This window comes from Phyllobates terribilis, unplaced genomic scaffold (genome assembly GCF_046119375.1).
Source record: "Phyllobates terribilis strain yellow unplaced genomic scaffold, ASM4611937v1 Scaffold_5__5_contigs__length_657084704, whole genome shotgun sequence".
In the NCBI taxonomy this organism is placed as follows: Eukaryota; Metazoa; Chordata; class Amphibia; order Anura; family Dendrobatidae; genus Phyllobates; species Phyllobates terribilis.
Window position 1 is genome coordinate 38,635,746 of NW_027362765.1, and position 25,095 is coordinate 38,660,840.

Genomic DNA, 25,095 nt, shown 5'->3' on the forward strand with positions numbered 1-25,095 from the left:
GGACACTACGCTGACAGACACAGCAAACCTTCTTGCCACAGCTCGCATTGATGTGCCATCCTGGATGAGTGGCACTACCTGAGCAACTTCTGTGGTTGTAGAGTCCATCTCATGCTACCACAAGTGTGAAAGCACAACCAACATTCAAAAGTGACCAAAACATCAGCCAGAAACCATTGGTACTGAGATCTGGTCTGTGGTCCCCGCCTGCACTTTAGTGAGTGTGTCTTGATAAATGCCAATAATTTCCATCTATTATCTATTCCATTTGCACAACAGCATGTGAAATTGATTGTCAGTGTTGCTTCCTAAGTGGACAGTTTGAATTCACAGAAATTTGATTTACTTGGAGTTATATTCTGTTGTTTAAGTGTTCCCTTTATTTTTTTGAGCAGTTTATATATACACACACATACATACAGTACACACCTTCTCATTTAAAGATTTTTCTGTATTTTCATGACTATGAAAATTGCACATTCACACTGAAGGCATCAAAACTATGAATTAAAACATGTGGAATTATGTACTTAACAAAAGAGTGTGAAACAACTGAAAATATGTCTTATATTCTAGGTTCTTCAAAGTAGCCACCTTTTGCTTTGATGACTGCTTTGCACACTCTTGGCATTCTCTTGATGAGCTTCAAGAGGTAGTCACCGGAAATGGTTTTCACTTCACAGGTGTGCCCTGTCAGGTTTAATAAGTGGGATTTCTTGCCTTATAAATGGGGTTGGGACCATCAGTTGTGTTGTGCAGAAGTCTGGTGGATGCACAGCTGATAGTCCTACTGAATAGACTGTTAGAATTTGTATTATGGCAAGAAAAAAAGCAGCTAAGTAAAGAAAAACGAGTGGCCATCATTACTTTAAGAAATGACGGTCAGTCAGTGCGAAAAATTGGGCAAACTTTGAAAGTGTCCCCAAGTGCAGTTGCAAAAACCATCAAGCGCTACAAAGAAACTAGCTCACATGAGGACCGCCCCAGGAAAGGAAGACCAAGAGTCACCTCTGCTTCTGAGGATAAGTTTATCCGAGTCACCAGCCTCAGAAATCGCAGGTTAACAGCAGCTCAGATTAGAGACCAGGTCAATGCCACACAGAGTTCTAGCAGCAGACTCATCTCTTCAACAACTGTTAAGAGGAGACTTTGTGTAGCAGGCCTTCATGGTAAAATAGCTGCTAGGAAACCACTGCTAAGGACAGGCAACAAGCAGAAGAGACTTGTTTGGGCTAAAGAACACAAGGAATGGACATTAGACCAGTGGAAATCTGTGCTTTGGTCTGATGAGTCCAAATTTGAGATCTTTGGTTCCAACCACCGTGTCTTTGTGTGACGCAGAAAAGGTGAACGGATGGACTCTACATGCCTGGTTCCCACCGTGAAGCATGGAGGAGGAGGAGGTGTGATGGTGTGGGGGTGCTTTGCTGGTGACACTGTTGGGAATTTATTCAAAATTGAAGGCATACTGAACCAGCATGGCTTCCACAGCATCTTGTAGCTGCATGCTATTCCACCCGGTTTGTGTTTAGTTGGACCATCATTTATTTTTCAATAGGACAATGACCCCAAACACACCTCCAGGCTGTGTAAGGGCTATTTGACCAAGAAGGAGAGTGATGGGGGTGCTACGCCAGATGACCTGGCCTCCACAGTCACCAGACCTGAACCCAATCGAGGTGGTTTGGGGTGAGCTGGACCGCAGAGTGAAGGCAAAAGGGCCAACAAGTGCTAAGCATCTCTGGGAACTCCTTCAAGATTGTTGGAAGACCATTTCCGGTGACTACCTCTTGAAGCTCATCAAGAGAATGCCAAGAGTGTGCAAAGCAGTCATCAAAGCAAAAGGTGGCTACTTTGAAGAACCTAGAATATAAGACATATTTTCAGCTGTTTCACACTTTTTTGTTAAGTATATAATTCTACATGTGTTAATTCATAGTTTTGATGCCTGCAGTGTGAATGTACAATTTTCATAGTCATGAAAATACAGAAAAATCTTTTAATGAGAAGGTGTGTCCAAACTTTTGGTCTGCACTGTATATATATATATTTTTTAAGTTATAATAATTAGTTTGCATGTGTACTGACCATACTTATAACATTTATCCTGAAATGATCATACCACAAGTGTTCATGAATTCATGAAACCAGAAATTGCTATACGTTATCTCTCAGGTGCACTCTAGATGATAGGCCTGGAACATTCAATTAGGGTACCCAATTGTTAAGTTTCTTGATTGCTTTTCTCTTTCTATATATCCCTTTTTTCAACCAAATAATATTGTTTAGTTTATTAAAGGAAACCTGTCTGCAGGTTTGCTAAGTAAACTACAGGCATTGTCAGGTTGCCGCTGTTAGAAAGATTAATCTGATACCCAGGGTTGGACTGGGGTATCTGAAGTCCACAGGAGGAATTGATCCTCGGGGCCCACCCTACAGCTATATGCAAATACCTGATAGCTGATATCCCCCGTTATAGTGGAGCGTCGACTGTAAATCACAGGCGGCTCCTGCACATATACTGTGCACCCCCATAACTGAGATGTACAATTATGGTAGTTTGCATTAAAGGGGTTCTTTGGTTAAAACAAGTTATCACCGATCCATGGCCTCCACAGGATAGGTGATAACTTATTATCGTTTGGGTCCGAACGTTGGAAACTGCACTGATCGGAAGAATGGGAATGTTTTATCCCTGACAGGACACTTATCCCCATTTTATAATGCAGCGGCAGGTGGGACGACTGACAGCAGCTCCATTCATTCTCTTTGGGGCTTCCAGAAAAAAAAAAAACAAGAACAGCCACTGAGGGAATGAATGGATCAGTGGTCAAGTTGCACATGAGATCCAGTCTAATGGGGATAAAAGCTCCACATTCTACAAACCGGTGCGGGTCCCAGCAGTCAGACCTCCACTAATCAATAATTTATCACTTATCCTGTGGAGAGGTGATGTTTACTTGTTTTCCCCGGAGAACCCCTGTAAGTGCATATAGTTCCAAGTATTTAATCACTAATGGAAATAAAGAATCTTCTCCTAATTAATATCAGAGAGAACAAATGACCGCCATACACAACACAATCCACTATACTAACACCAATAGTACCACATACAAGGGAGAAATACTGCCACACCATGACCAGACCACATAGTGACCGAATACTACTACATACAAGGGAGAAATATAGTGACACCCGTGACCAAACCACATATTACCACCACATAGTGACTGAATAATACCACATACAAGGGAAAAATACCACCACACCGTGACCAGACCAGATATTAACAGCATATAGCGTCCAAATAATTCCCCATCATTGCTCTCCCCCACCTCCTCCATCATTGCTTTCCCCCATCCCCATCATTGCTCTCCCCCACCTTCTCCATCATTGTCATATGTCCACCACCTTCTCCATCATCATTGCCATGCCATATCTCCCCCACCTCCTCCATGATCATTGCCATATCTCCCCCCACCTCCTCCATCATCATTGCCATGCCATATCTCTGCCCACCTCCTCCAACATCATTGCTATGCCATATCTCCCCCACCTCCTCCATCATCGCCATATCTCCCCCACCTCCTCCATCATCATTGCCATATCTCTCCCCACCTCTCCATCATCATTGCCATGCCATATCTCCCCCCACGTCCTCCATCATCATTGCCATGCCATATCTCCCTCACCTCCTCCATCATCATTGCCATGCCATATCTCCCCCACCACCTCCATCATCATTGCCATGCCATATCTCCCCCACCTCCTCCATCATCATTGCTCTCCCTCATCCCCAGTGTATTCGTTAAAAAAAAACAAACAAAAAAACAACCACGCACCTCTCTGCTCATTTCCCTGCAGCATCTTTGTTGCTGGCAACTTTTTCTCTGACACAGGCCCACACTGCATGAGGACGTCATCAAGTCTAGCGAGCCTGTGTCAGGGAGGAAGCGCCGGGCATGAAGCAGAGGACAGATCCCTCTGCTCTGCTGCCATTTTCCTCCTGTCAGTAGCGGAGCTGGAGGAATCGCTCCCTGCCCGCCGCACACGATGAGAGCAATCTGACGAACACAGAGAGAGAGAGATGGACACAGAGAGAGACAGACGTCTCTCTCTGTCTGTCTCTCTCTCTGCGTCTCGCTCTGTATCTGTCTGTCTCTGTGATGAGGAACATACTTGTACTTCGGGGCCGGACTGTAAGCAGGTCTTTTCTTGGTGATCTGGCCTAGAGCACCAAGATGAGACCCTGCCTACATTCCCACCCCGGAGCACAAGCATCTGATTAAACAAAAATTGCAAACACTGATTATCCAAGAACTACAAAATGGATTTCTGCATCTCAGGTATCATTTTAATCAGTGTAACAGCGCCAACCTGACAATGCCTGTAGTTTACTTATCAAAACCCTGCTGACAAGTTCCCTTTAACTCATTAACTGTCGGTAATTGAGCGTCTAGTCAATGTTGTGCAATAAGTTTGCGTGCTTGATACAATGTTTGTGAAAGACCTATAGCTATCAGGGATTCAAAATCGACCGAATCCCCCAATAAGCATATTTTGGGGTCTGCTTGGATTTGCACACCATATACCCTTTTTAATAAAGATAGTGTGTTTTTCCAGTTGAAGCACTCTACTGCACTTCCAAAACATGCAAAGAATTACTCATTTTTATAATACTTCTGTCATGGTACTGAAGCAAGATAGCTCAGGGCTAGGGGCTCCTTCCCTATCCCTAAAGCTAGGAGTGCCCTAGCTATCCCTGCTTCCCGGATTACTTCTAATGGTGAAAACGCCAGGGCCACGTGCCTTGTTGAGCTCCTAAATCAGCCCTTATCTGTCACCTCCCCCATCCAGGAAAGTGGGGAGTTGTAATGTATAAGAATACACAAACCAGACTAACAAGTGAAGACGTACAGGGATATATGAAAATACCAAGCATACAAATATGCACTTACAAACAACAGAGTGGAACACTGGGACGTAAAGAAGGATGAGGATATGTACACAGACAAATCACCAAACAACAGACTTTAGAACAACACTCGAAATGCCTCCTCAAACAACCAACACCTCCAACTCCCGAAACAGGCAGTATGAAACTAATGCTGGTAATCCCTGATTGCCAGAGGCGAGTATATATAACAGAGGGGAGTGGCCAACATTGAACAGCTGAGACCAACAAAGCAGGAATGCTCCAACTGAACAGTTTAACCCCTGCACTGCTAACAGAAACCTACACTGTTTAATATGATGGTGAAGTGCTTCTAATCAGTGCAGAAGTACGTGAAATCAGACACTGCGGTCTTCTGGCCCCTTTGTTGCAGTAAACCCATGACAACTTCATTTTATTATACCCGATAGGCCAGACCATTGTACTTTATTAAAATTTCTTCTTTACCAAAATGTGTGAGGAATATTTATTGATCAAATGTGATGTAATCAGGATCGAAAACTCATTTCCCCATTAAAAACATGAAATATTATGTTATCAAATCATTCAAGACAAAAATTAAAAATAATTATGTATAAATCTTCTGTATAAATTCTATATCTGCTTTATACCATATATATGTCTGAAGATGTGTGCAGATATCTATGTAACCATTAGAAAATATTGAATACTATAAAATCATTTGGGGAAAAACAATTCTGAATATTCCTTGATAAACCATTTTGATGTGTGATTACACTTTTCCACCATTAACTAAATCAAGAGATAATAATTACTAAAGAAATATATGTTGTGTAGAAAATATTTTTTGTTTTGTTCCACATTCAAAGATTTCATTATTCAAATTTATCCTTGTCACTGCAATTGCGTTTAATTCTGGTGAAGCCACCCACCGGGATCGCTTTAATTGTATGCTTCAAGAAGCATAGAGGAATAAATAGAAACAAAGCATTGGAGAGTTCTGAAGTGGCAGCAATGAGTCAGGATCTAAACCCCACTGAACACCTGTGGAGAGATATTAAAATTGCTGTTAGAAGAAGGCACCCTTCAAATGTGAGAGACCTGGAGCAGATTTCAAAGGAAGAGTGGTAAAAAATTCCAGTTGAGAGATTTAAGACGCCTGTTGATGGTTATATGAAGCGATTGATTGCAGTTATTTATTCCAAAGGGTGTGCAACCAAATATTAAGTTCACGGTGCCAACTATTTTGTCCTGACCATTTTGGGGTTTTTGTCTGAAATGATGTCCAATTTGTTTTTTTTTGTGTTGTTACAATATACACAAAGGAAATAAACATGAGCTGTAAGGCGGCGGTGTTCACACCGTGCAGTAACTGAGGCAGCGACCCAAGCAAGTCCAACATAAACAGCTTTTATTCAGCAACTCACGGGTAAACAGAAAGTCCTCCGGTTCGCAGCCGGGTTAACATGAGTCCATAAACAACGGTTGCTGTGGGCAACGGCCACGCCGGGCCGCTCAGAGCCTGACAGGTGCAGAGCCTTCTCAGGCGTGGGTTCAGCCACACACAGTCCTGCTGAGCTTTCCTGCTGGGCTCCTAGCAGGTTCCAACATAGAACAACACTAATCCTTAGTGCAGGGGTTTAAAGGACCTGTGGCAAGAGCCACTGGAAAACCCGGGTTGGAGGGAGGAGGCCGCCCCACTGCCTCCTGTGACCTCCTCCAAGAAATGAAGGCCCTGCCGGGTTTTACTTAATCTGCCTTAGCCAGGTAGTCTGACCAGGTGATTGCTCACCTTCATTCCTGCATTGCAGCCGCAGCTGTGTCTGTGACTGCAATGCACTCCAACGGGTTTAATAGGTCTCTGTACACATTCTGGGGGATATATAACGTCCCTCGTATACGATCCCGGTCACTGCCTCAGTGCATAACAAAATGTGTAATTGCAATAATTTTCTAAGAGAAATAATTTATTTTCTGGAACAATTTCAAGGTTGCCAAGACTTTCGGCCAAGACTGTATGTCACTTCTTCCTAGGTCACTTCTTATGTCACCGATCACAAGATCACCTTAAGCAGAGACAACAGACACATTTCACATCTTGTTGAATTTACACATTACAGTCAATATCACTAACATTAATATCCTTTCACACTATATAATCATGTTTGGATTTCTCTGACACAAACTTATGAAATACATCAACCTACTGTAAAATGTTTTTCAATTTCTTTTTTTCTCTATTAAAAGACACCAGCTTAGAATCTAACTTTAGATTTCCATTTCACATTCTGCGTATAAACTAAGCCAGAAAACTTCTAAGTTAGATTTATCTGAAGATGTAAATCTTAGTCTACTTTGCTTAGAAAAAGAAGTAATAACATCCATTTTTCTTACCTTGAAATGACTCAGCTTATAGCTTCTTTATGACTTTGCTACGCTGGGCTCTGGTCATCAGCACGTCTGTTCTCAGTCTGTCTGACACTTGTAGTACATCTTGCACTTCTCAATACATCTGGCACTTAGTCCACATCAGAAAATTCTAGATTCACCCGATGATGTAGAAGCTTGATGCTTTTTAAACTTGGGTCATCACTTTCTCCTTCAAGCATCGAATCTGAATCGGGTATCACAGCCGGTCAACACTGATAAATATACATTTACCGTATATACAGTACAGACCAAATGTTTGGACACACCTTATCATTTAAAGATTTTTCTGTATTTTCATGACTTTTAAAATTGTACATTCACACTGAAGGCATCAAAACTATGAATTAACACATGTGGAATTATATACTTAACAAAAAAGTGTGAAACAACTGAAAATATGTCTATATTCTAGGTTCTTCAAAGTAGCCACCTTTTGTTTGATGACTGCTTTGCACACTCTTGGCATTCTCTTGATGAGCTTCAAGAAGTAGTCATCGAAAATGGTTTTCACTTCACATGTGTGCCCTGTCAGGTTTAATAAGTGGGATTTCTGGCCTTATAAATGGGGTTGGGACCATCAGTTGTGTTGTGCAGAAGTCAGGTGGATACACAGCTGATAGTCCTACTGAATAGACTGTTAGAATTTGTATTATGGCAAGAAAAAGCAGCTAAGTAAAGAAAAACGAGTGGCCATCATTACTTTAAGAAATGAAGGTCAGTCAGTCTGAAAAATTGGGAAAACTTTGAAAGTGTCCCCAAGTGCAGTTATAAAAACCATCAAGCGCTACAAAGAAACTGGCTCACATGAGGACCGCCCCAGGAAAGGAAGACCAAGAGTCACCTCTGCTTCTGAGGATAAGTTTATCCGAGTCACCAGCCTCAGAAATCGCAGGTTAACAGCAGCTCAGATTAGAGACCAGGTCAATGCCACACAGAGTTCTAGCAGCAGACACATCTCTTCAACAACTGTTAAGAGGAGACTTTGTGCAGCAGGCCTTCATGGTAAAATAGCTGCTAGGAAACCACTGCTAAGGACAGGCAACAAGCAGAAGAGACTTCTTTGGGCTAAAGAACACAAGGACCAAGAGGGAGAGTGATGGGGTGCTATGCCAGATGACCTGGCCTCCACAGTCACCAGACCTGAACCCAATCGAGATGGTTTGGGGTGAGCTGGACCGCAGAGTGAAGGCAAAAGGGCCAACAAGTGCTAAGCATCTCTGGAAACTCCTTCAAGATTGTTGGAAGACCATTTCCGGTGACTACCTCTTGAAGCTCATCAAGAGAATGCCGGGAGTGTGCAAAGCAGTCATCAAAGCAAAAGGTGGCTACTTTGAAGAACCTAGAATATAAGACATATTTTCAGTTGTTTCACACTTTTTTGTTAAGTATATAATTCCACATGTGTTAATTCGTAGTTTTGATGCCTTCAGTATGAATGTACAATTTTCATAGTCATGAAAATACAGAAAAATCTTTAAATGAGAAGGTGTGTCCAAACTTTTGGTCTGTACTATATATATTTTTTTATTTAGGACTTCTTACCAGATGTGATACTCCAAAGAAAATGTCACGATAATTCTTAAAAAAAATATGTAGTGGTTTACTGAATTGTCCTTCAAAAAGAATTATATGCAAAAGATGTGAAGTAGTCACAAATAAATAGTCCATTTGTCCATATTTAGTCTACTAGATTAGTTGAGGTATCTTCTCATTCTTCTGTTCCTTGGATCCTGAATGGAAGTTAGCATTGCACAAGACGTTGCAGGAATAGGAGCATGTGTCACCTGCTTATCCATGAGTGAGAAAATCCAAGCTCTGGATCCAACAGGAGCACATGGCAGCCTCTGTGTGTGTAGGCCCAAAATGCTGCAGCTCCTGAACATAGTCCTCCTGAGCGGAGAGAGAGAAGATTGACCCCCCTCTGTATGTCTTGTGGTATATATGTGTATATATATATATATATATATATAGATATATATATATATATATATATATATATTTATATTTATATTTATTATCTATATAGTAATGTAGTATGGTGCACCTGCGCTCACTCAAATTGATTTCTAATGCTGCAGATGGATAACACACCCCTGTTTATGATGTTTCACTCAGATGTAAACCAACACATAATACACATTAGTTTCACCATGCTAAAGAAAAACCGCCCTACAGGGCTCAATTACGGCTCAAGTAGCCACCTCCGTGAATGGGTAACCAATATAAAGTTCCAGTATGGAAATAAAAAGTATTACTAAAAATGACTAAGGTTGTGAGCGTTCACCTGGTAGGTCATCGATAGCAGTATACTTAAGGGATTGACATGCACAGCATACAAGGTCTCTGCATAGACTAATGTGTATTATATATAATATATCACATAGCACCTGTTTCTATGTATGGCGATACAATCTACCCTGAGCTAAGTGTACAGAAATAACACATGTAATGTCAGCAAAACCTTCCATTAGGGTGAAGCAATGTACCCAGTACAGAGCTGAGAAATTAATAATTTGATTTGACTTAATATTTAAAACCATCATATGTCAAGGTTATGCTATAGAGATCACATTTTGGTGGTTCAGGTTATTGAGACAATTGAGGAAGCCTTTAAAGTTAAATCTTCTTTAGACTCAATAATTGTGTATTGGGGAATAGAAAAGGGAATCATGAAACTACTATACAGAAAGTACTTTTAATAAAATGGATCCCATCAGATGATCCTACAAATAAAGAATTGATTATAGATATAAATAATAACTTACAACATGAACATGTTTATTACTAATTACTGTAATATACAAAGTAAAGACATTTGTTTAGACATGGAGCTTGAGGATTTAAAGAAACTGTAAAGAATGGCAGATCACTGAGATTGGGCATTAGGAATAAAGAGGAAGAGTATATTTTGGGGATTTGTGTAGAGGGTCACAATACTCTTGTCCATGTAGTGAATGTGTAAATATAAATCAATATTCAATGCTAATGTTATATTGGATTTTAGATAAGAGATGTCTATTAGGAACTACATGTATTTTATTTCTAATGTAAGTTCTAACTTGCTTTTCCTTTCTCAGTTACTTATTTGTCTCTACTTTGACTGTCACTTATGTGTTTTCTTGTACAGTTCGTAAAAACATATGGTTTCTCCTCTGTGTGAGTTCTTTGGTGTCTAATAAGATGTGATTTCTGTGTAAATGATTTTTCACATTCTGAACATGAAAAAGGTTTCTCCCCTGTGTGATTTGTCAGATGGAAAACTAAATGTGATTTCCGATTAAAACATTTCCCACATTCTGAACATGAATATGGCTTCTCCCCTGTGTGAATTATTTGGTGTCTATTAAGATGTGATTTTCTTGCAAAACATTTCCCACATTCTGAACATGAAAAAGGTTTCTGTCCTGTGTGAGTTCTCTGATGGACAACTAAATCATTTTTCTGATTAAAACATTTCCCACATTCTGAACATGAAAATGGCTTCTCCCCTGTGTGAGTTCTCTGGTGTGTAACAAGACTTGATGTTTGCGCAAAACATTTCCCACATTCTGAACATGAAAATGGCTTCTCCCCTGTGTGAGTTCTCTCATGCTTAACGAGGTCTGATTTGTGGTGAAAATATTTCCCACACTCTGCACAAGAAAATCTTTTCTCCTCTGTGGGAATTTTTTTATGAGCTATAAAAGACGTTTTGAGGGGAAAACATTTTCTATATTTTGCACTTGATAATGACTTCTTTGCTTTAAGATCAGATTGATTTTTAATACCTCTTTTGTGATATATATTTTTTTTAATAGTCTGTAATGAATCAGAAGCTATGACCTGTTTAAAAGGATCAGATGATAGATCTTCGCTGTGAAGAGATGATGGATTATCTGGAGTAATGACATTTACTTCAATTATATCTTGGGTGATAGCGAAGTCATCTGATTTCACTTGTCCCTGTGATCTCCTGGTACAGTAATCTGCCAAGAATAAAAAATAAAAATTATTATGTTTGAATAAAATATCCATAAAAAATGTATGTGTATAACATTTATAAAATATCTGTAGAAACTGCAAGTTATGGTTGTAAAATTCAATTATTTTCCAAGACTAAACCAGTTGACAATCTAACATCAAACCTCAGAGCACGAACGAGTAGAGCATGATATTCAATCCCATTTGTGCTTTCTGCCTCACAAATACTGGAATAATGCACCACCAAAAAATATTATGTAGGCCAAAATGATACCAATAAAAATTTACTCGATTGGGAAATAGATCTGGGAATATGGCAACACAAAATGAAAAAAATATTTTTGCAATATTCAGAATCTTTTTTCATCACTTAACAGAAAACTTGAGAAGTTTTATTTTCTGGCCTCTGAAACTCAACCATGGATGGCTCCAGTACAAGTTCATATAATGGACATTTGTAAAATTCATAACAGAAAATATCTTTCAGGCTCTTGAAGGTAAAAATATCAGACATTTATGCATAAATCTTTTTTATAACTACATTTTGTGAGGAATTTATAAATTCTCATATGGGGGGCTGCCCGGCCTCCATGTGCCCACTGTGGGATAAGACTAATCTCCCTTAATTTTTTATAGAGCTGAACTTTGGATAAAAAAGGGATTAATTATTGTCACAGATATTAAAAGATGGATTTGTTATACAAATAGGATTAGAGGATTCAGATTTCTTTCCTTATTTGCAGATAAGACGTTCTATTCAGTCTCCGGCTTTTCGTTTTGGGGGAACAAATCCTTTCATGGATTATTTATTGTCAAGTGAAATCTGTAAAGGCAGAATTAGTTCCCTATAAAAACATTTGATTAATCGACTTTCAGAAGAGAATAAATTCTGGGAATCAGATCTTGGATTTATCTTAAACAATGGGAAATAATTGTAAATTCTGCTAATGTTCTTCTCTACGTCACATGAGACAATGTTTCAATTTATGGTTATTCTCAGGTTGCACCGTCCCCGGCTTTTATGCACAGGATCAAAAATTCTGCGTGCCCACAATCAGGAATAATAGCGTTTTGGACGCAGCGTTCTACATTGCGCACTTAAAACGCATGCGTTTTGGAACTATGCAGATGTACGGTATCTAATGACAGTCTATTGCAGAAAATACGCACAGGAGACTAAGCATTGCAGCTACAGAAGTTTACATGCTGCGGCTCGGAAACTGGCACCACAGGTGAGTTTCCGCAGCGTTAAAAGGAAGCATAGTGGGCATGGGATTTCTATAAATCCCATCCACTCTGCTTGTAATGTAGAACGCAGCGGTTTGGACGCAGCAAAAATACGCTGCGTCCAAAACACTGCTATTCCTGATCATGGGCACACAGCCTTAATGTCTCAACTGTAACTCTAGATGGATTGTTCTTCTAAGGTTCTAATTACTTAATGGTTGATATCTGCAAGGGGAATTATTATATTGTTAATGGATAACTTCTAAAAATACATTTTTTTTAACAACAGCTTGGCAGAAAAAGGTTGAATCAAAGGGAGATACCCTGTAATCACAAACCGCTCTCTACTCACAATATTGAGTAATAGGCAAAAAGTGAGGCTCACTAGACTAAAATATGTTTTAATTAACCATATTAAAATAGACAATAATTAAAATATCACCTAATTATGGCAATAGGACACACATATACAAGTCAGAACAACAGTATAGACGAAAAAAATAGAAGGGACAATAATTCAGTTCATCTAAAGATACTTGAAACCAGAGTGAGACTGATAATGGTTCAGCTGAACAAGAAAATAGCCCAAACAGCAATTCAGTTCACCTATATTTTGTGAGCCTGACAGTAATTCTGCTCATATGTACCCCAGACATCAATGTTATTATGCTATAGTAACTGTCAGTGCTCACATATATATCCTAAATGAAAAGAAAATACCTTGCTTGAACACCTTAACAAGAACTGAACCTGACATTTATTGCAAACCGAAGATATTTTTGCCAGTAAGGGGTGAATAGGAACATGGTAATATGCATTTTTAGGTCTATTGTGCACATGACCATGTTCTTGTCTATTCGTGGGATGGTAGTTTTTATGGATTCCATGCTGAACCTTTTGTATTTTATCCAGCGATTTAAAAGCTTTAAATTTATTATGGTGCATGACGCGCCCAAGGCTTTTTCTTATTGTGAACAGTGCTGAATAGTGACCCTGGCCCATCTCTTGCTGTGGAACCTGCACTACTACCCCCCGATCTTAGTAGATCTTGTATTTCTGTTTGCATGGCACAACTTATCGCCTGGGAATGGGGATCTGTTAGCATGAACCTTTCGGTTGGTAGATGGACAAACTCAAAAACATATCCCTGAAATATGGTCTTCAACACCCATTGATCCTGAGTTACCGTCTCCCAGCTTTTCGCAAACTGTTTGAGATGCCCTCCCAGGCCCAAGGCGTCATTGCCTTTTTGAATCTGAACTGGCACCGAAAAGGGGGGCTCTACCTCTATCACCTTTAGTGTAGCTCCACCTACCCGACTTTCCCTTTCCCCGATACTCCTGCCTTTGTGAAGGACAGGATCTCTGAATAGGCTGGAATTTCTTAGCTTTTTCCTCGGGAAACCCCTTTTTCTTATCAGAGGATCGGCCCAAAAACTCTCAAACCTGAGAAAGGAATGGAATACAATTTATTTTTAGATTGAATATCCCCCCTGACCACGTCTTCATCCAAATAGCCCGTCGGGCTGCATAGGACAAAGTTATTTCAGGCTGCAAACCCGACTGATTCGGCGGGGACATCCACCATGAGACCCGTGGCCAATTTTAATAAAGGGAGAGACTCAATAATGTCTTCTCTAGGAGTCTTATTTCCTATGTGTTCCACCAACTGGTTGATCCATAGATGCATGGACCTTGCAACCAAAGTGGCGGTTATATTTGTTTTCATGGTTGCTGCCGATGCCTCTCATGCCTGCTTCAATAGGCCGTTGGCCTTCCTGTCCATGGGGTCCTTCAGGCTCGAGGAATCTTCAAAGGGAATAGATGTCTTTTTAGCTACTTTCGTCACTGGAACATCGATTTTTGGAATTTCTTCCGATGTTTTTATGTCCTCAGGCTCAAATGGTAGCCAGAGTCTAAAGTCACGGGGTATTACCAGTCTCTTCTCCGTCTCTTCCCATTCCTCCAAAATCATGGCCCGAATATGATTGTTCACCGGGAAGACTCTGTGCCTTTGGGACCTCGGGCCCCCGAACATCTCATCCTGGATTGTTTGGGATTTTTGAGTTTCTTCCACCTGCATGGTGCTTCTCACAGCCCTTAAGAGCATGTCAGTGTCTTCAGACGAGAAGAGATGTTGCTTGCCCACTCTGGGGTTTCGGACACCATCTCTCCTTCTTCCTCTTGATCTGAGGAAAAGGACTGCATGTATTCCTCAGAGCTCAACTCCATTTCCCATCTTGGGATCTTGGCACAGAGACAGGGTTGGGGTGTGGGTGCAGGTACGAGATAAGACATAGAGGTCTGAACCTCCTCTCTGATCATAGATCGTATATCAGATAAGAAAGCAGATCTTTATTCTTTAATGATTTTTGAGATGCAACCCGCACATAGATGTTTACCGCTGGAGTCATTTAGCTTTTTACTGCATATAGCACATCTTCTGGTTTTCACAGATGCTTTCGCTTTGCTGGGTACAGATATCCCCGAGATAGGTGTCTTTTCCCAGGATTGATACAATGTACAGGGTGGGCCATTTATATGGATACATCTAAATAAAATGGGAATGGTTGGTGATATCATCGTCCTGTTTGTGGCACATTAGTATATGGGAGGGGAAAAACTTTTCCAGATGGGTGGTGACCATGGCGGCCATTTTGGATCCAACTTTATTTTTTTCAATGGGAAGCGGGTCATGTGACACATCAAACTTATTGAGAATTTCATAAGAAAAACAATGGTGTGCTTGGTTTTAACGTAACTTTATTCTTTCATGAGTTATTTACAAGTTTATGACCACTTATAAAATGTGTTCAAAGTCCTGCCCATTATGTTGGATTGTAAATGCAACCCTCTTCTCTCACTCTTGACACACTGATAGCTACATCACAGAAGAAATGCTAGCACAGGCTTCCAGTATCCGTTGTTTCAGATGCTGCACATCTCGTATCTTCACAGCACAGACAATTGCCTTCAGATGACCCCAAAGATAAAAGTCTAAGGGGGTCAGATCGGGAGATCTTGGTGGCCATTCAACTGGCCCACGACGACCAATCCACTTTCCAGGAAACTGTTCATGTAGGAATGCTCGGACCTGACACCCATAATGTGGTGGTGCACCATCTTGTTGGGAAAAATCAGGGAAAGTGCCATCTTCAGTGCATAAAGAGGGCAACACATCATCATGTAGCAATTTCAGATATCCAGTGGCATTGAGGTTTCCATTGATGAAGAATGGCCCCACTATCTTTGTACCCCATATACCACACCATACCATCATTTTTTGGGTTCTAACAGTCTTGGAGGGATCTATCCACTGTGGGTTAGTGTCAGACCAATAGCGGTGGTTTTGTTTGTTAACTTCACCATTCATAAGAAAGTTTGCCTCATCACTGAACATAACGTTTTGTGTAAACTGAGCGTCCTGTTCCAATTTTTGTTTTGCCCATTCTGCACATTCAGTGCGCCAATCTGGGTCACCCTCGTTGAGATGCTGCAGCAGCTGGATTTTGTAAGGGTGCCATTTGTGAGTAGCTAATATTAGCCGAAGGGATGTTCAACTGATGCCACTCTCCAGTGACATGCGGGGAGTGCTACGCTGTGGGCTCTTGCTGAATGAAGCTAAGACAGCCACTGATGTTTCTTCATTAGTGACAGTTTTCTTGCGTCCACATTTTGGCAAATCCAACACTGAACCTGTTTCACAAAATTTTTCAAGCAGTTTGCTAACTGTAGAATGGGAGATGGGTGGTCTCGTAGGGTGTCTTGCATTGAAATCTGCTACAATGACCCGGGTACTGCGTTCACCAAACATCAACACAATTTCTATCCGCTCCTCACGTGTTAACCTCTGCGACATCTCAATGGCTGTAAACAAAGAGAAACTTGTAAAAAACTAATGAAACAATAATGTTACATTAAAATCAAGCACACAATTGATTTTCTTATGAAATTCTCAATAAGTCTGATGTGTCACATGACCCTTTTCCCATTGAAAAAAATAAAGTTGGATCCAAAATGGCCGACTTCAAAATGGACACCATGGTCACCACCCATCTGGAAAACTTTCCCCCCTCCCATATACTAATGTGCCACAAACAGGAAGTTGATATCACCAACCATTCCCATTTTATTTAGGTGTATCTACATAAATGGCCCACCCTGTATATATGTTTTAGCCCCTAGACATCCAACACATCCCCTCCCACTATGTGTCACTCACTAGTACCGGGGATTGTTCCTTTAGGGCCTCAGATCGAGCTGTATCCTCCATAGTAGCAGCTGACAGGTAGCTTCTATCCTACCTTTTCCTCATGTCTCCAATGGCCCTGCCTTACACCCTGGAACACACGTCTGGACCCAGAAGTGAGCGCGATGCGCGCCTTCGATGATGTCACCGGAAGTGCGCCAAACTTGCGCCAACCGCTCTCCAGAATGAGCGGCGCCTCCCCGGCAGGTGCATGAGCGCCCACTGGGAGGGAAGTGGCTCGAGACCCCAGGAGCTCCTTCACTCGACTGGGACATGGCTAGGTGTCGGCCGCAGACCACTTGACAAAGGGAAGGAGAGGTTGGACCCCCCGATCACCCTGAGTCCGCCAGTTAACCTCTCCTGAAGTTTTCTTTCTTCTTCTGCTCTTTTCTCTCGCACCTGTCCTTACAGGGACAGGAAAAACACTGGGGGGTGCGGGTGGGAGGGGGCTTTTAACCTCTCGCGTTTCCTGTCCCTGTATGGATAAGAAGGACGTCCTCCATAGTGCCACCAGGAGGAAGGTCCTGGAAATGAACATTCAATTCATGGGCAATAGCTCTGGTGGACATTCCAGCAGTCAACATGCCAATTACACGCGCTCTCAGAACTTGCAACTTCTGTGGCATTGTCCTGTGTGATAAAACTGCACATTTTAGAGTGCCCTTTTATTGAGGGTAGCCTAAGGCCCACCTGTGCAATAATGAACTGTCGAATCAGCATCTTGAGTGAGGCGGACGGATTATCTTAGCAAAGGAGAAGTGCTCACTAACACAGATATAGAAAAAATTTGTGAACAATATTTGAGAGAAAAAGTCTTTGATTTTTTAATTCAGCTCATGAAAAATGGGAGCAAAAACAAAAGTGTTGCGTTTATATTTTTGTTCAGTGTAAATAAAAAGGACTTGGACTGGTGTCTCGTCATAAAAGCAAGGCCCACCATACGAATTATATTTTTCTTCACATGATTTTCAATGTTGTCAGCACATTCTAAGTACGCTGTAATTTGGCTTTGCAGTTTAGAGATCTGGGAAGGTAAGGGTCAGCATCTTCTAATTCCAGGTAGTTGGTGCATTCTCCGGGCTGTAAGCTCTGGCCGGAACAGGTCTCACTCCAACAGAAGGACTTCCAATGTTCAAAGTTGTTGGGGACAGTTTTGGTTTAGCAGGAGAATGGTGATTGTAATATGGCCGGGCTACACCGAAGATAAAGTAACCACATGCAGTGACTGAGAAGAATCTGCGAATTCTCTACATTTAGTAGTTACTACTCACCTGGGTAGTCATATGTAGGAATCTCCTTTTTACACCACTCATCACCCCACACATATGTCTCTGTAGTATTAATATGGGTCAGATCTTTACTCTGAAACAAATATTGTAAAAGTCACAGACAGACGGAGAAGTCACATCTATGATCAGCTCTAATCCTGCCATCTTTACACAAGTATAAAACATATAATACTGGTGGATAAAACAAAACTGAGCACAAGACCTTCACAGCCATCTGCACACCGTAGAGGAGATCTCATTAAATCCTCTCTCCATCTACCTGATAATCCTGAGGAACATCGGGATTTTCTTGTTTACAGTCCTGTGGAAGAAGAGGACGGAGACATCTCTCTGGTGTTGTCCTCTTATTGCACTGATCTGGAGAAAACACATACAGGGAGTGAATTCATTCTTTACATACAGATAATTATAGGCCGTGTGTATTACCTGGTGATGTGAGGGGCTGGGGAACCTCCATCATGACGTTCTTGTACAGATCTTTGTGTCCTTCTAAATACTCCCACTCCTCCATGGAGAAATAGACGGTGACATCCTGACACCTTATAGAAACCTGACACATACAATGATACCGTCATTCCCCGATCTCATCAAACATTACTGTACAATGTCCCAGCATTCCCAGCCGTGTCACCTCTCCAGTCAGCAGCTCAATCATCTTGTAGGTGAGTTCTAGGATCTTCTGGTCATTGATGGCCTCATGCATCAGGGAGTGAAGTGGAGACACTGTGACTGGGCTAAGGTTTCTTCCCCATCCCTCAAACACAGGTGCGTGACAGCGCTCACTAGAGGTCTTCTTCACTACTGTGTAATCCTGGTTATGGAGAGACACATTAATAAATCTCACTACAGACATTTCCAGAGTCCTCACCTCTCCAGTTCTGTCCATCTGTTATTCCTATAGATAAGAATGATGTAATATGACGTCATCAGAATCTCTCACCTCTCCAGTAAGCCGGAAGAGGATCTCTAGGGTGAGGTGTAATATCCTCTCCGCCATCTTGTTCCTGTCCCTATCCATCGTTGTAGGCTCAATCAGGAAAATTCTCTTTTATAGAAGATCTCCACTGAGAGGATCCGATATTTTAGAGATCTGAATGGAAAGATGAGCCAATGTAATATCATAAAATATCCCGAGTAATAATACAATTACCGAAAAAAGGAAGAGAGACAAAAGGATCCATATAGCGTAGATTTCTTTAAAAATTTTGATCTTTATTCCATCATGTTAAAAGAAAAGGTAGGGATATCCGTACATTATTAACTATCGCTAGTTTCATGTTTACAAAGGTGTTTTTTCCCTGCTGGTTTCACCATGACTTTGCAATGTTCAAATATTTATGCCTCTTATCTCTATTTGAATGATATCTTTATATATGGTTACAAAATGCTTTTGCGATGGGGTCTTAATGTGATTATGTAATGTCTTGATACAATTTTGAATTACAAATATCCCGTCTTGAAGATTGTTGCATTGATGAACTGATCTGCACATATAGATACCAAGGATAATTATTGAATAGGCATTTTAAGGCAATATACAGTATTTTTCGGACCATAAGATGCACTCCCCCCCCCCCCCCCAAATTTGGGAGGAAAATGGGGGGGGTGGTGTGTCTTATGGTCTGAAAGTAACTTACCGGTGGTGGTGGAGTGGGATCGCAGGGCCATCAGGAAGGTGGCGGAGGCAGCAGAAGAGGAGGTGAGGAAGGCCGGTATCTGCCTGGGGGCCGGGGCCTTGCCTGGTACCGGGGCCGGTGTCTTGCTGTGAGCGGCTTCCGGTGCGCGCAGCCATCTTTCTGAAGCTGTGCGCTACAGGAAAATGGCACCCGGAGCCGGCGTATGCGCTTTACCACGCCGGCGGCCATTTTCCTGTAGATCACAGCTTCAGAAAGATGGCCGTGCGCACGGGAAGCCGCTCACGCCACTCTGCCATGCCAGCAAGACACCGGCACTGGTACTAGGCCCCAGTCCCCCAGCACCAGCCAGCAGGCCACCAGCGCCAGCCACCAGTGCCAGGCCACCAGCGCCAGCCACCAGGCCCCCAGTGCCAGGCACCCAGGCCCCAAGCGCCAGCCATCAGGCCCCCAGGCATGGACCTCCATCTTATAAAAAAAATTTTTTTCCTATTTTCCACCCCAAAATTTGGGGTGTGTCTTATGGTCCGGTGCGTCTTATAGTCCGAAAAATATGGTAACTACTATTTAGAACACTGCTATTTATATGTAAGAATCTTCTAAACTGACCAAGTGAGATGTTGGCCATATATTGGCTATAAATGTACATCTGAAAAATATTATATGTGTATAAGGCCTGTGTCTTTAAACTATTTGTATTGTACCACACTGCCCAACTTTTTAATGTGTTTTTAGGGGCTTAGTTTTTAAAGAGTTTCTGCTTTTGTGGGAAAATAAAGATGAATTAAAGTAAAATGAATCTTGATTATTGATATACATTTACATTAATATAATTAATTACCCTTTATACATAATGAATGGGGTTGTGTTTTGGTAATGAATAAGTGCAGGGATCCCCATTGATGGTTATTTGAATAAAAATGGGTTCTAGCATCCTAAATGTGACATTTAAAGGGAATCTGTCACCCCCTGGGACCTATCAGACCGCTAATATGGGCATACAGGTAATAGAAATGTGAATCTACTTACCTGTATGGCCCATATTAGCGGTCTTGTGGCTGTGAAATGGCTTTTTATTTCATGTGGTTTACGCTGTGTTCCCGTCCGGGGGACGGGAAGAAATCCCACCTACTTGTTTAATTAAAATATTTCTCCCCTCCCCTGCACGTCCCCGTGGCCGGATCCCGCGCCTGTGCACTTCACCTGTTTCTGCAGGACGCATTTCCATACCCCTCTGTGTACAAGTGTAGAGCAGGGATCTAGTGCGCAGGCGCCGGGAAGTCAGAGTGACTCGCCGGCGCCTGCGCACAAGTTCCCTGCTGTACAAGGATACACAGACTGCAGGGAACTGTGCGCCTTGCGAAAACACATGAAGTGCGCTGTCACGTGATCCAGCCACGGGGATGTGCAGGGGAGGGGAGAAATAGTTTAATTAAACAAGTAGGTGGGATTTCTTACAGTTCCCCGGACGGGAACACAGCGTAACCCACATGAAATGAAAAGCAATTTCACAGCCACAAGACCGCTTACAGGTAAGTATAGATTCACATTTCTATTACCTGAATGCCCTGTGTTAGCAGTCTGATAGGTCCCAGGAGGGGTGACAGATTCCCTTTAAGATTTTAGGATTTATAAAAAGAGAAATCAAATCCCGAGATTCCAATGTACTGTTACCCCTTTAAAAATCACTGGTGAGGCCACATCTGGAATATGGGATCCAGTTTTGGGTTCCACATTTTAAAAAGGATATTCAGAAGTTAGAGTCAGTTCAAAGGCGGCAACTAGATTATTACAAGGGATGGAAGGCCTCTCATATGATGAGCGGTTGGAAAAGTTGAGCTTGTTTAGCTTAGAGAAACGACGCGTCAGAGGGGATCTCATTTACATGTATAAATATATGTGTGGTCAATACAAAGGACTGGCACATGACTTATTCCTTCCAAAGACCCCACTAAGGACCAGGGGGCACTCGTTACCGGTGGAAGAAAGGCGATTCCAGCACCTAAACAGGAAAGGGTTCTTTACAGTCAGAGCAGTTGGACTGTGGAATTCCCTATCACAAGAGGTAGTAATGGCCGACACTATAACCGCTTTCAAAAAAGCGCTGGATGATTTCCTCAATACAGGTAACACTGTAAGTTACAGTTAAATTAGGCAAAATGTTACACCTATAGTATAGTAGTACATAAAGTATGGTAATAGTAATTACATAACTAGTATCATAATTAGGTTTGATCCAGAGTTCTAGGACTAATCGCCTTTTCTCGGGGTCAAGAAGGAATTTTTCCCCGTGACAGAATTGGCTAAAGGTGTCCTGAGGTTTTTGCCTTGTTCTGGATCAACAGATTTAGGCATAGGGATTTTAGTAATACCATTATTAGAATCACAAGAGTAATACTAAATATAAAACGAATTAAATTATAAACGGGTTAATTTTTAATTGTAATAGTACAGCAACAATAAAAATGGTAATAATAATACATTGGTGAGGCCAAGTCCAAGTGAGTTAATAAGTTAGTATAGTGTTAGTGTAGGGAATACAATTAAGAGAGGAAGGTTGAACTGGATGGACCTAGGTCTTTATGCAACCTACGTTACTATGTTACTAAACTTGGTCTACAACTGGTGTTCAAAAGGGATTAAAACTGGAATATTAACCTGGATTACATTTGTGTTATAATAATGTCTATATTGTCGAATTGTTCCAAGGATATCTTCACTTTGAATTTGAACCCCTTAAGGTCTGAGCCACATTGTAGATTAAAGGAGTTTTCCACTACTTTTTCACACCCCCCTCCCCCAGTCCCCTGTTATAGATCACAGCTCTTCAAAACAATACCTTTTGTAATATACTTGTATTAGATGTATAGCTTCTATGAGGGCATCTCAGCAGGGATCACATGGTACTGGATTGTTATGGAGATTCTTCTTCCTCCTCTGTTTTGTACCATACTTCCCTTTGAAGTCTTCACTGTGCTCCTGGTGGTGGGTTTAGACCTTTTGGATTGAATGACAACTTGCCTGAGCATGTGTCCTGAAGATACAATTAGTATGTCTCTAGCAAGCTGAGCAGACTGTGTGATTCAGAAGTAGGGCAGGGGGCAACACCTTTGCTAGTGAAGTGTTGCAATCTGCATTTCAAAAGCAAAGCAGGTATGCAATCAAATCTCTGTGAAAGGCTATTGCTTTGGAATACTGGCATGGACACCTAAAATGCGCCAAAATTAGCATAACAAACACAGTGGGGTGCATGTAATCAGAGTAAAAGGAGGCGTGGAGGAGGTAGGAGTTTGGATGGAAAATGGAGGGGCGTGATAAGTACTGGCTCACAGGCCACTGCAATGCATGATGGAACTTGTAGTATTAGAACACAGTAAGGCTAAGTGCCCACGATGCAGAAATGCTGAGGAGCGTTTCTGCATCTCCCTGGCAGAAAAAACACATGCGGATTTTACATGCGTTTTTTCTGCCTGGTAGAAGCGTTTGTGAAGCGTTTTGAACATGCGATTTCGCATGCGGGTTCTCAAGCGCTTTTCCAATCGATTTTAGCATCACTTGGAAAAGTGCTTGACGATATAAATCCAAGCAACCGGCATAGATTTATGTTGTGTGATTAAGTTACGATTCAGCAAATGCGGCATCAATAGTAAAAAAAAAAAAAAAGAATAAAAATGTTGAAAAAAAAAAAAAAAAAACATTATACTCACCTTCTGATGGCCCCCGGTCTCCTTCTCCGGTGCATCCGGTGTCTTCGGCAGCTCGCGATGCTCTAAAAAGGACCTTCCATGACGTGATTTATCATGTGACAGGTCACACAACTGCCATCAGCGGTCGCGTGACCTATCACATGACTAAATGACGTCATGGAAGGTCTTTTGACACCACCGCGAGCAGCCGAAGAGCCAGCAGCATCGCCGGGAGCAGACGGGGCCATCAGAAGGTAAGTATATGTTTTTATTTTTTTCTATTTTATTCTCTTTTAACTACAGGTACTATGGTACCAGGGTTTGGAGGCGAGTCTCCTCTTCTCCAGACCCAGGTACCATCCGCGCATTGAATCGCATAACATCAGCATGCATACTAGTATGCATGCGGATGTTATGCGGTTCAATGCAAGTCAATGGCGGTGATTTCACCGCGATCCCGCAAAATTATTGGTAGTGCTGCGGATTTTTCCACAATGATAATCCGCAGCGGAAATTTCCGCATGTGCACAGCACATGCGGATTATCATTGGGAAACATGGCAGACAACTTAACATGCGTTTTTAATGCATTTTCGCGGCAGAAAAGCAGTCGCGAAAACGCATTAAATCCGCATCGTGGGCACGCAGCCTAACCCTGGGGTCAGGAAGTGATCGATGTAAACATTTGAGCTGCAGCTGGCAGACACCAAGTGATGTTATCCGCATGATAAAGGTATATATAGTATCTACTGTACAATATAACGGGAGATGCGTGTCTCTGTCTGAAGCCTTTGTAGACTGCGCAAGCGCGACACGCCTGCGCAGTCTGGCTCCAGACAGAAGCAGGCATGGAGCCGTTACAGGTAAGAGGAGTGTATGGCGCCGGAGATCAAGGTATGCGTAGACACTGAACGCATACCGCGATCTCCGGCGCCATACTTACCTGACCGGGAGAAGCGTTGGGCAGGAGACAGGGGCAGGAGTGAGGCGTCGGAAACGGCGAATGCGCATAGCGCTATCCGGCGCCATTTTACTGAAGACAAATTTGCAGTGTGTCTTCAGCAAAATGGCGCCGGACAGCGCGGTATGGGCACGCATATACTCCGGTGCCACACTCCTCCCCCGGTCTCCGGCAGAACAGGACACAGCAGCACAGGGAAGAAAGGTGAGTATAAGTGTTTATTTTTTTGTATGTGTGTGCAGCGTGAAAGGGATGAGGGGTGCCATACATACCAGGATTGGGGGGTGAGGGGGCCACACATACTAGGATTGGGGGGATGAGGGGACCACGCATACCAGGATTGGGGGGTGAGGTGACCACGCATACCAGGATTGGGGGGTGAGGGGACCACGTATACCAGGATTGGGGGGTGAGGGGACCACGCATACCAGGATTGGGGGGTGAGGGGACCACGCATACCAGGATTGGGGTGTGAGGGGACCACGCATACCAGGATTGGGGGGTGAGGGGACCACGCATACCAGGATTGGGGGGGTGAGACGTGCCATGCATACCAGGATTGGGGGGTGAGGGGAGCCATGCATTCCAGAATAGGGATGAGGGGTACCATACATACCAGGATAGGAATGCGGGGTACCATGCATACCAGAATAGGGATGAAGGGTACCATCCATACCAGGATAAGGGAAGGGGTGCCATGCATACCAGCATACCAGGATAGGGATGAGGGGTGCCATGCATACTAG

General features: G+C 42.3%; 1 pseudogene; it reads right to left on the reverse strand.

The window, feature by feature from the left end:
- The window catches only part of LOC141270689 (uncharacterized), a 95,074-nt pseudogene extending 75,972 nt beyond the window's left edge, over window positions 1-19,102 (reverse strand).
- Between the last annotated feature and the right edge of the window lie 5,993 nt (window positions 19,103-25,095).